Source organism: Dufourea novaeangliae, unplaced genomic scaffold (assembly GCF_001272555.1).
Source record: "Dufourea novaeangliae isolate 0120121106 unplaced genomic scaffold, ASM127255v1 scaffold24, whole genome shotgun sequence".
Classification (NCBI taxonomy): domain Eukaryota; kingdom Metazoa; phylum Arthropoda; class Insecta; order Hymenoptera; family Halictidae; genus Dufourea; species Dufourea novaeangliae.
In genome coordinates, this window is record NW_015373905.1 from 1 (window position 1) to 12464 (window position 12464).

Below are 12464 nucleotides of genomic sequence, written 5' to 3' on the forward strand. Positions count from 1 at the left end.
TGCTTTATAAAACGATGCAATTAAATTGATAATTAATAAATGTGGGGGGATGTTTTTATTTAAGATATGTTTTATATAAGATGTTTTTATTAAGTATAGCGCAATTTTTGTTTTTGGCCCAATTTCAGTTCTACAGGGTGAAAACATCCCTTGAAGGTAGATAGGTGTTTCCATATTTCCCTGTATATCTTTAAAACAATCGTAGATATAAAAAAATGGTTGCAATAAAAATTGTATGGTTTTTTATGATTTATAAAACCATTGCAATTAAATTGATAATTAATGAAAGTGGGGGGGATGTTTTTATTTAAACAAAGAATTTTTATCAATTTAATTACATCGTCTTATAGAGTATAAGAAACCATTCAATTTTTATTATAACCATTTTTTTATATCTACGATAGTTTTAAAGATATACAGGGAAATATGGAAACACCTATTTACCTTCAAGGGATGTTTTCACCCTGAAGAACTGACATTGGGCCAGAAACAAAAATTGAGCTATACTTCTCTTGAGGTCCCCTACAAACCTGCAAAGTTAACAAAAAATCGGAATTTTCGGGTTACCCTACTTCCCTTGTAAGTTGAACACTAGTGAACGAAAAGTCTGCGTAGCAGAGAACATTGTGAAAGTTAAGGAAGCGGTGTAGCGAGGTCCCATTCGTTCAAATAGTAGTCACATAAATGTCATTTTTTTAAATATGTAATAAATGGCCTTTTACCGTTGTGTTTCAAATGACATTATTTTATTTTGAATCATCTTAGTACCTCAAAATAGCGCTATGAAAAATGTCACATTCCATTGCCGCAATCTGAATAATTCATTACGCCAGACGTATTTCGCCAATATACTTAGCAATTACTACTCAGAAACAAGGCCTCCAACGCAGTTTTGTCATTTTCGTGTTATGTTTGGCATGTAGAGTCACCCCTTTAAGTTTCTAGCATCAGTAGCCGATCACCTTGTATATTTATATCTCAGTTTTGTTATTAAATACCATTACTATATTAATCATAGCCATTTTCAAAATTATTTTTCTTCTTTATCGTGTTACAGGTATAATCTAATGACACTGTTCAACATGAGTTTTGATCTGTAATATCCACTGGTTAATCCTTGTAAAGTTTCACATCCCTAACCCGAATCGGGAAACAGAATTACACTATCACCCTCAATTGTAGACATATTATGTGAAAACTGAAGGCATCATCCTGTACGTATCAGTATTCACAACTACTAAATGTTTTGGTTCTGAATGGTTGTAAATGGTCATTAAAGTTTTAAAAAAGGCGATGAACGTACTTTTTACGCGCCAATTTTTATAACGTTACGGTTTCCTTCAAAACGGCATTATATTCTATGCAACGTCAGATTACGAACGAAATTTGAGTGAATGCAGTGTGTTTCCTAATTTTTCATTTCGAAAATTAATAGTCAATACAATAAATAGTATGTTATAGATTGAAAGCAAACATTATGACGGGCGATAAGTACAATTTTTCTCCACAAAACTGTAGTGTTATAAAAATATTGGAACACCTAAAAGGGAAGAATTTCTTCTTAAATTGTTGCCAATATATGATAGGCTAAATGAGGAGAAATTACTTGAAAGTTTCAAATAGTGTTTTATACAAAATGCTAATAGAAGCTTGCACAGTATAAAATGGCGTAAATGTCAAAAAGACATTTTTGAATCTAAGAATGTTTGAAACTACGATTGTAGAAGCTATTTATGAATATAACGAAGGATAGATAAAGACAACATCAGATTCATTAAAAGATAATACTATGCAAACGAGTGAACAATCTCTAAAAATTATTCAAAATATTTCGAAAAAAACAAGGATGCAAGTATGAAGAAAAAACTTCGACAAAGTACCAACGTGTAAGAAAACGTACTCGAACGGCACAGTTGAGAATAAAACAGACCTTATAGGAAGAAGAAGGACCGACATACGGAGCAGGAGAATTTTAGCCACAACATCGAAATGAGAATCGTTCTAAATTCGATAAAAATGAAGGTTTTGGCCTCAAATTTTGTTTACAATGTATACACGTAGTACTACACAGACAATAGTATAAATTTTACGATCCGATAATTTGTTCAACAATTTTTAAACAGTGAAAAAAATTTATTTAAAAAAATAGTTCTTACAAATTGATTTCAGTGTAAAGAACGACATAGAGATACCTATTTTCCCAATTTTATGTGGAACAGTAGTAGTAATTAATTGTTACCGAAATGCCCCCCTCCCCTAAATCCATGAACACTCCATTTCACCTGCAGCTTTTATCACTCATGTGTAAGATCACGCAAAGTCATGCGAGGTCCACGAGTGTTATTGTCGCAACGTAGGAAAGGAGGGGGTCTTCCACATTCCGATTCTCGTTTAAACCATGAAATTCCAAAAAATCAAGGACTGGCCCCGCTGTTCGACCCTGTGGATCATCGTTACAGTTTGAGGATGGTTTCTTGGCCCCTTTTCATCTCCTTGCTAAATAATTATACAATCCAGGCCGGAAATAAAGGAAGTGCGTTTAATGTTCAGGGCCTTTGCCTAAAAACTCGGGCCAAATCTTTGCCCAATCTTCGAGCAAGTCTGTTCGGCCTTGCTGGTCTTGTTAATATTGATCAGTAGATCGTTCTATCTGGCTTTATGAATGGCCCAGATCGCCCAGAGTTCTCCAAACAGGTTGTTTGTTACCTGCCTGAATAGGACCACGTTCTGTTAGCTTTAGTTATACTGCTTCCGACCCATTCTTACTTTCTTTGTTATTTTTATTTCCATAGTAGGATCTTGCAGTCCTACGTTCAGTTTAGTTTAAAATGTGATTGCTGCTGTCGTTACTTGAATTACTGTCCTTGCATTGCTCTATCGTTATTATGATCGGTCCTACATGTAGGACATTTTTTATAAATAGACAATTACTCCTAGCACTTTGTTTTCTAATTTGTTTACAATTTATAATTTCGGAGGAACGTCTTATGTAAAAATGGAATTCGCAATTTATCTGTTATATTTCTGTATGGTGTTAACGTGAAGAAAAGTTTTGGAGACTTTGGTACATACAGAACGAGACATTAAAAACAAGCCGTTTAAAAAACTCGCTTGCTTTTGGCGATAGAAGAAAATGCATCAGATCAATCTTGTTATTCAGGTGGCCTGTTTTAGATGCCTCGCCCAGTTTAAGAGAAAAAGTGAGTGCAAGTTAATTTTTGTTAAAGTATAAAAATGAAAAATTACTTTGGGATAACGAAGAGATCGTATATCAGGATAGAGAGCCTTATTTCCTTCTCCAAACCACGATATGTGCATTTCCTCAACGAGCGAATCATTAAAAGACGCATATAACATCATGTGACCATCTGGTGACATCCAAATAGCTTCTGCAGAATGTAGTATCTCCTCTGTGAAATGAAAAAGTAATTCAATGTTATGCTTTGTTAATGAAAGACATCAATAATATGTAAGTATATGCATTACATTACCTTCGTAAAGCCAATCTGGTAATCCGTTTGACAAAATACCAGGAATCGATGTATTTGTAACTCGATATCCTGTATTACTCATAGGTCCAGTTACGTAGTAAATATCATAATCTTGTACCATAACCAGTCCATGACCACGTGGGGTCCATTGTGCCAATAAAAGGTAGGGATGACCTTCCCTTTCTGGATACGGAGTCAGTGGTATAATTTCGCTGGAATAATAGTGGCAAAGTGTATATCTTATAGCATCAGTTATTATTAATTATTATTAATGCACTCAGTCATCTATAGTACCAGATTACAGTATAGTTCCAATTTTCATGATTATCTTCATAACTTACAAAACATCGCGTGGATAAGTCGTGTCTTGATTCTGATTCGATATAAGTCTTGTACCTTCAAATTTTCTCGGGACTTGTGCTCCGGAGTCTCGCGAGACTCTGTATTCAAATTGCGATCCAGAAATGCGATTCACGGACCGATGTGACGACACAATTTTTGCTAAAAAAAAATAGTACGCGTAACGACTCACTGTTGTTGTCGAGTATTGCGTGTAGACGACATTCATTTTGACATTAACATAATTTCTTGTAAAAAATTATTAACTTATACTTCCATGACAATTGGAACTCTACTGTATTAGCAGATTTCTCTGCACTATACGATTATAATTAAATGTATCTTGTATGAAGCTTTTACTAACCGTGTATTTACATCGTAGACTGTATACTGCGCTAAATACGAATACCGGAATAGTTTCTTCACATTATGAGCAAGAAGTAAGTATTTACGGTCTGGTGACAACGAAAACTTGGCAGGATTCAGTCTCCTCTGTATACAAAAATTAAATCTCATGTTATACGTCTTTTTAAAATGCGTATAAATCTAGATTTCCGAAAACGCATTTCCACATATGTACAGTCGGTGTCAGAAATATTCGTACACCCTTTAAAACGGAACGACTTTTTTAAAATTGGTCCAAATGACTTGAGTTATTTTGTGAAGTTAGAGACATTAGTTTACTAAATGATGTGTAAAAAAAAAATTGAAAAAGTTGCAATTGGTTGGAATCGCGAAGAAAATAGTGAAGGTCATTTTTTACAACTTTTTAATCTGAGGCTATAATGAAAATTTAATAAATACATATCGAAGATTTGTTTGTCATCGAATAATTTTCCTTGAATAATTTGTAGAAATTGTTTTCTTTTTGACAATTCCAAAAATATGTACCACCTTAAAATTTTAAGGATATCGACGAGTCGTGTTATTCATAAATTTAGAACTAGTCGACTGACCCACTTTGTACCAATGAAATGTTGTTCATAGTAATCAGATTAATAAATAACCGACTATCATTTCTTGATGGAAGCCACCAGAAGATGGACTCTTTGAAATGGAACGAAATAAATGACTTGTTTCATGCAACAAAAAGGTCGCTAAAGAGTGACGAATTTTTTATATTTACTGAATTCTCGGGAAATCATAGCTTTGTTCATAAAAGTAAAATACATTACTGTCATTTGAACAATAAAGAAGCGTGGAATGGCCTCGTACTTCTTCCTATGTATTTTAGTCTAAATGGTATTATACTGTTATATGCAAGCAATGAATTACGAACTTACAAAAGTTTCATTAGCCATTAAACTTCGGGAGGAAACATTGTCGTGATGAATATGCAACAGTGAAATTCCACCCCAAATATCTCTATAGCAAATATGTTGATCGCTTGTCCATGATCCATTGAAAAGAAGGGGTGTTAATTCTCCGGACAGAACCTGAAAATTGATTAATTTTGTACATATTATTGCAATCTTACATTATGTTTTACTGCTGTTCCTCTAATGCTATGTGTGTTTTGTAATCGTGTCTCTGTGAATTTTTATTTTCACTGCGTTGTCCCCCCTTAGGGGGTTATGCCTACCTGCGAGTTTCGAAAAAAGACATCTACTTTCAGAATTTATTTTCAATATATTCGGAATTAAAATTAAAATTCGGTCAAAAAAAGTTTCACGTCAGGTTTACAACCGAATCAATGCAAATTTTTTATATATAGTTATTCTTAGTATTACGGCTTCATATAGCTTTGTGTATTTACTAACACAACCATAAACTGCATTGGGACACAGTGTTGATACTGGTACTCACGCACCCCTAGAAAGGGATTCTACTACTTCATATCTGCTCCGAAACTTCCAAGACCGTATACTTTAGACGGGCATAACTCCGCCAATTTTGGTCTGATCAACTACAATCTTTCACATAATATTTCGAAAACGATGTACTGTAAGAAAATATGAAAACCCAAAAATCAAGTTTTTCAGAATTTGTAGGTAGGCATGACCCCCTAAGAACTCGGAAACAAAGCCAATAATGCAATTTCGTCATTCTTGATTCTCGTATGTATACAGGGTGTAACAAAAATGTTGTCCGACCCGGAAATGGGGCACTCAGTGGGTGAATTGGAACAAGTTTTTCCTTAGCAACAATGTAATCTGAGGCTTCGTTACCGAGATATTAACGAAAAACCCCGACCAATCAGAGCGCGAGTTTGCCAGCCGAAACCCCATTTCCGGGTCGGACAATATTTTTGTTACACCCTGTATGTATGTACATATGCTTTCAGTTTCAATATGAATACGCAATATTCACAGAGATCTGTATAAAATAGTCTTACATACCTCAGATAGCCGCAGTCGTGCACCTCGTACTCGAGGACCTTCATCTGGTGGTGTCAAGAGGGCAACTGATGTTACAATCAAAGCTAGGACCGCAACAATCACCAAAAGAGCAATCAAAATGCCACGCCAATTCCTTTGATTTGGATTCGCTGACACAAGCTCCTATCACAAAGGTATTCACTAACGCTAATGTCAAATGATACTTTGAATAATTGGTATTATATTATTTAAGTATACATGGTGCTACCCAAAAGTTCGCGGAATTCGTCTATCGTAACTTAACTACATACTGAAATATCATTCCCTTCCGACGTCTTTAAAGTGATCACCTGCTACGGTAATACACCATTCCTGGCGAGATTTCCATCATCGAAAACTGCTAGAAGTCATTTTGTGTTACTTTGATTATTAATTCAAGGATTCGTTCAGGATTCCTTATATATCAATTTTCATTTCGAAAATAACAAGAAATCAGAAGAATCGATATCCGAGGAATGGGATAGGTAGAGGATCACTGTAGTATTCATTAGCAATTGACAACCGTCTACTCTTGAAACATTCAAATCATTAATAGCTTTGCGAGTGTCCCAGAGCAATGTTAACATATAATTTTTACTCTCGCCTTATCAAGTTTGGTGTAAAACCTGATGATAAGTTCGTTGCTCCTTTAGATTATCCAAATACTAACACAACAATGATAAGCTACGATAAAAAACACAGTTTCATACAGAACCACGCCATTTGACATAGTGCTTCTATTCAGAGAGGATATATCTCGAGTTACTTAGCGCTGTACAACACTATGTATAACTGGTATTCGTTTAGATCACGATTCCGGAAACTTTTGGTAACACCTTCTACAATTATTTTGCTCTACAATTATACATTCTTATATTAATATTAAGCTAACATGAAATGATATATGTATTTGAATGGTGTATTGAAAAGAAATTCACTTATTGATAAAAAGTGAAAAAAAAATATTTTATGTTTAAAGCTATTGGTTGCTCTATGTCATATCGAAAGAAAAATTGGTTGATGCAGTTATTGTAGCACTTTGATAGTCACATGCGGTGTATTTGTTACCATTCTACTGAATACTCGTTGTATATGTGTAAGTTCCTCAATAGACAATCTGTTTAATGGATAATTGTTATGTACATGTGTACGCGTAAACAGTTTGATAAATACTCCCTGTGCATTTGTAAATTTTTTGGTGTGCGATTTCTTGATGTATGAAAGTGATACATATTTTGCAGCACCAACGAATATGGACGAATTTCCCACAGTAGACAACTCTCTTCAGCTGCCCTGTGCTAGCTGGTTGTCTGCTGATTGTCTAGTTTCAAACAGTTTTCACTCTATTTATTAGATACGTATAGTTAAAAATCAAATCTTAACGACAATTTTGTTACTTTTTATTTACGTCTTACTTTATTATGTAAAACCATCCTTAAATTTTCTGACATCTGTTGTCGAATACCCAGTACAACTGCTAATTACTTGTCTCAAATATTTCGAAGCAAAACTTATCGCTCAAATAAAATAAATAAAATCTAGAAAATAGTAGATGAAAATTCAGTGAAACTGAAATATGATAAAATTGTAGCTACATAACCACAATCGAAATGATGCTAGTACTCGTTGAAGTAACAAAACAGTTACAGAATTTGAATATTTTAACACTTATAATAGTTATAAATAATAATATCAATTATTAAACACACGAAGTCCACAATTCGGATGCATTGAAACTAGAATATTATACTTTTATCCTCCATTAAGTGGTTTAATTATATATATGCTAATGACTACCTTGAACTATTGATTATTAGAATTATATTATTATACTAAGTACGTCGACATACTGTCAGATAAAACTAAAAATAGGATTGATGATCTTATTAGGCACATGATGGGTGCAAACCCGATGAAAATGAGTTGTGAGACATGGTTTTCTCGTAGCAACAATTTTATTGCATTCTGAATGTATCTGATATATACAGAGTGTTCCGCTTAAAAGGGGCCACCTAAATATCTTCTCTATCTATGATAATACGAATAATATTTTTTTACGTAATTTCAATGGTTTCAAAGGAAGAATCGGATGACGGCAAAAATTTGTTGTGTCATTTTTTAATGATTTTTTCGAGGTCACCCATGTTTTTTTTACGTATATGCATATAATTTTTCCTATTTCGACTCCCACATTCCCTGCACATCACTTAATCCCTATTTTCACGTGTACCATAACATATTTCAATTTGAAGACATCCCAGGCACCGTGTACAAAAGTGAACCGCTTAGCGTGGAGTAACCCGTACCTTATATGAATATCGAAAAAAACAATCATTGACGGCCTGGATAGCTCACAATCAGTGGTAAGAGAAATCGCACTCTTAGTGAAAAATCTGAGTTCGATTCCCGATGCCATACCCGATGGGCCGATCCTTTTTTTCCTCCAAATCTAACGTGCTTATGAATCTACGAAGCTCTATGTTTGTATTTCTGTGTTCATATAATTGCATGTTGTGTTTTCCTGTGTTGACGGCCACTGAATTTATGATTCATTTCAGAAATGGATGGGTATGAAACAACAATACGTACTATCGTAAAACCCAAAGTCTTTAATATTACAATAATCATGCTCTTAATCGATATATCCTGCATCCTACAGAAATATTTGCTTTAATAGTCAATCGATGTCCATCGATAGGACGATCGCTATGTTATTGAAAGGAATAGTTCATTCGGATTAAAAAGTTAACCCAAGCTCGTATACGTTATTCAATTTTCTTTGTCAAGGTTAGAAATAAGAGCTGTTATGCACTGTCGAACATCCGCCCGCGACCAGGTCGTCAATGACCACTGGGTTCAAGAGAATATATGAGGTCGTATACACTTAGTCGCGGTGACCAACGCGTTGCAGCGACCACTTAACCCTCTGAGGACGGTGCCGGAGTCACGCATCATACGCTTGCGTGAGCGAAATGCACACAGTAATGGCGCTGTCCGTGTAATTCGGGAACTAATCGACGTGTGACGTTGTATGAAAACGGTCGGGCTGAGACGCCGTAGAAGTACAGTGGACTCTATATAAGTGAACTCTATGGCTGCATTCAGAAAACACAACCGTTGAGTGATTTCACTAGATTTGCTATCGCTCACCCAATAGGGTGTAGCGTTCAGAGTCATAGCAGTCTATATAGTTGACTCTATATAATAAAATTATGTAAGGAAAAAACCTCCTATCGCTTGGTCTCGGGGTTAATGAATTTTATGCCAAATTAACATTCGGTTTAACATTTCTTTCAGTATTTGAAGTAAATTTATCAAGCGGTAGGAGGACCTTATCCTTACGCCACTTTTTCCCTTAGCGGAAGCCGAGTTTACTCGGGGTGTACGTGTGACAGGGAAGTGCCTTACGTGGCAATATGTTTAGTGGCAATATAATTAGAGTCCACTGTATTGACTTACGTCTTTCTTTCCTTTTTCACTCGCTGTCCTTTCTTCTAGTCAACAAAACTTCTACAGTGTCGGTAAAGGCCTCGAGCTCGAGCCACCGTGACTTTGTGTTAGTAACCTATCGATGTGAGTCAAAAATGATCCGGCCTCGGACGCCCCGCGAGTCCAGCACTCAGAGCTAACAGAAATGTGTTGAATCAAATGCACGAGTTTACACGGCGGGCAACTTTTTCGCAGACCAGATGCCTTAATGAGCTTCATCACAGAGATTATATTAATAAATTAGTAATAGTTAATATTTTTAAATTTAACGTGAAAATTTCGTTATATCCGCTAGGATCGTCGCGGTTTCAAGTTTTTCTAGGAAAATATGCATAAAACCTTGAGTTTCAAGCTCCGGAAGTACAAAAATTACCAGCTGAAAGTGAACGTATTCAATTCCATTACCCGGTGTACCCGGGTGTCCACCTGTAGAAATATGTATGAGCTTCACTTGTAATTACTGAATTAACTAATTGATGAATAATTAACATGGATACAGGGATAGTATAATAAATAAAAACGATTGTTTATAGAGTTAAAAGATGTCAAAATAATGTATTTACGCGCATTTTTTACATTTTGTAGTGGTCACTGCACAGAATTTTCTTGTTTTTCTACGTTTCTTTATTACTTGTTTGTAACACAAATGGCACGTATTTACGATAACATTTCTCGGGTATCAAATCTTGCCATAACACGCATTTCGGGTTTCTGTTGTTTTCTTGATAAAGTTTCGATGCTTTTCTGTTGTACGACGAACTATAATGTCTATCATTTTATTTGTAAGTAATTTTTTTTTTAAAGTATCACGCTACGAAAGAGTTTTTGTGATCTGTGTTGGCCAGCTCTTTGTCGTAGAATATTGCGAGCTGCAAATTGGTGTTTGTGAATCGCTGCTTCTTTCCACACCGTTTAATCTTTTGCGAAATAATTCCTCTCGGTTATATTCTTACAAAGTAAACAATAAAACTACGATTAGTTTAGCAATATAAAAATTAAATCAAAACTTACCAGGTTTCCTCAACGCCGTATTCTTCATTGTCGGAATTTTGTATGCCCTGGAATGGATTTTGCGCAGGAAACCAATCCTCGTGGTCGATGCGTGACGGCTGGAAACTCTCCACATCCGCTCACCAGTTAAATTTTTCAAGTACAGATCCTTCTCCTCAGCACTCAATCTATAAAACAATTACACAGTACAAACATTGCAAATTAAACACTGTCGAAAAGAATTATACTGGCAAAACTACGTATAGCAAAGTTTCAACTTTATCTTACCTAGTAAACTCCGTTCGTATTAATTCTTCCATTATTCTCACAGTTAACTTTAAAATTTATATCGTATACGATATTCACAGAACAAGCAAAACAATAATCCAAACTACGATGCGCGCTACTGTGTCCGTTCAGAGCGTCTGAGCTTTCTCTCAGCGTACATGCGATGCTTACTTTCGAACAGACGGTACTATATTATGCTAGTGTATCTCATTCCCTTCTGAAATTATAGAATGGCCCCTACTTTTTGTCCAGTTTAAAATTTCGAACAACTGTAATTCGTTGCAGCCCGAAAACGACTGAGCAGCTACTCAACAAACTTTACACTAGGCCCATTTTGAAACAGCTAGAATGAGTTGTATAACTCAGAAAAGTCTTCTATCCCGACTTCTGGTTTGCAGCTGTCGAATGAGATACCAAGGAATCGATTTCACCAAGATACAAAAAAGTTATTCAAGGAATTCTGTAGGTGGACAACCAGGTACCCTGGGTACAGAACAATTTCGTACATTCCGAGTACTGATATAAGGGTTAAAAGCTCGTTTTGACGACCTGCTGGTTTAACTGACAGTCTGGTGAGGGTGAAGAATTTATCTTCATACTTTCGAACGTCTCGCAAAAATTCGGTGAACAATCTTTTTGTACAGCGTTCTTGTAATAAGGGATGTACCCAATATTTTTTTTCCTTCTTTTTTCTTGAAAGGCAATTCATAATTGATACAATCTCATCGACAACCATTTTGTTCGACAGTCCCTATGATCCTCACAACTTTCGAGACGCCAAGTTTAATCGCAGAGTTTAGTTGACTTGGTTTTGGACGTCCATCGACTAACAATATGTCGCGGGTGACGGGTCGACAGTGTGTAAAAAGCCTTATTTCCACTTGCAACTAGTCGCGCGGTCACAAAATACGTTGTCAAGGGTGTGCGGGTACCCGACATTTCGGGATCGGGTCGGGTCGGGAGAAGTCGAGCGAAATCGGCCGGGATCCCGTCAGTATAAATCGTATCGGGATCCAGACAGTTGTCGGTTACCGAATGATATTTTCGAGAACTTATCCATCTAACGGCAAAAAATTAAACTATTCTTAACTATACTATACTTTATTTATTTTACTTAATAAAAATATAAAGTACGAAGAAATGTGTACTAAAGAGTGTATTATTAACCTTGTCCACCCGCAGGACTCCATTTGGAATCGTTAACTTATTTAGCATACATAGTTCATATCATGAACCTGAAGATTGAATATGGTATTGTATCGTATAGTTTAATTTTTTGCCATTAGATGGATAAATTCTCGAATATATCATTCGGGACCATAGACATATACAGGGTGTAACAAAAATGTTGTCCGACCCGGAAATGGGGAACTCGGGGGGGTGAATTGGAACAAGTTTTTCCTTAGCAACAATGTTACCTGAGACTTCCTTACCGAGATATTGACGAAAAACCACGACCAATCAGGGCGTGAGTTTGCCAGCCGAGTTCCCGCGGTAACGCTACCTACCA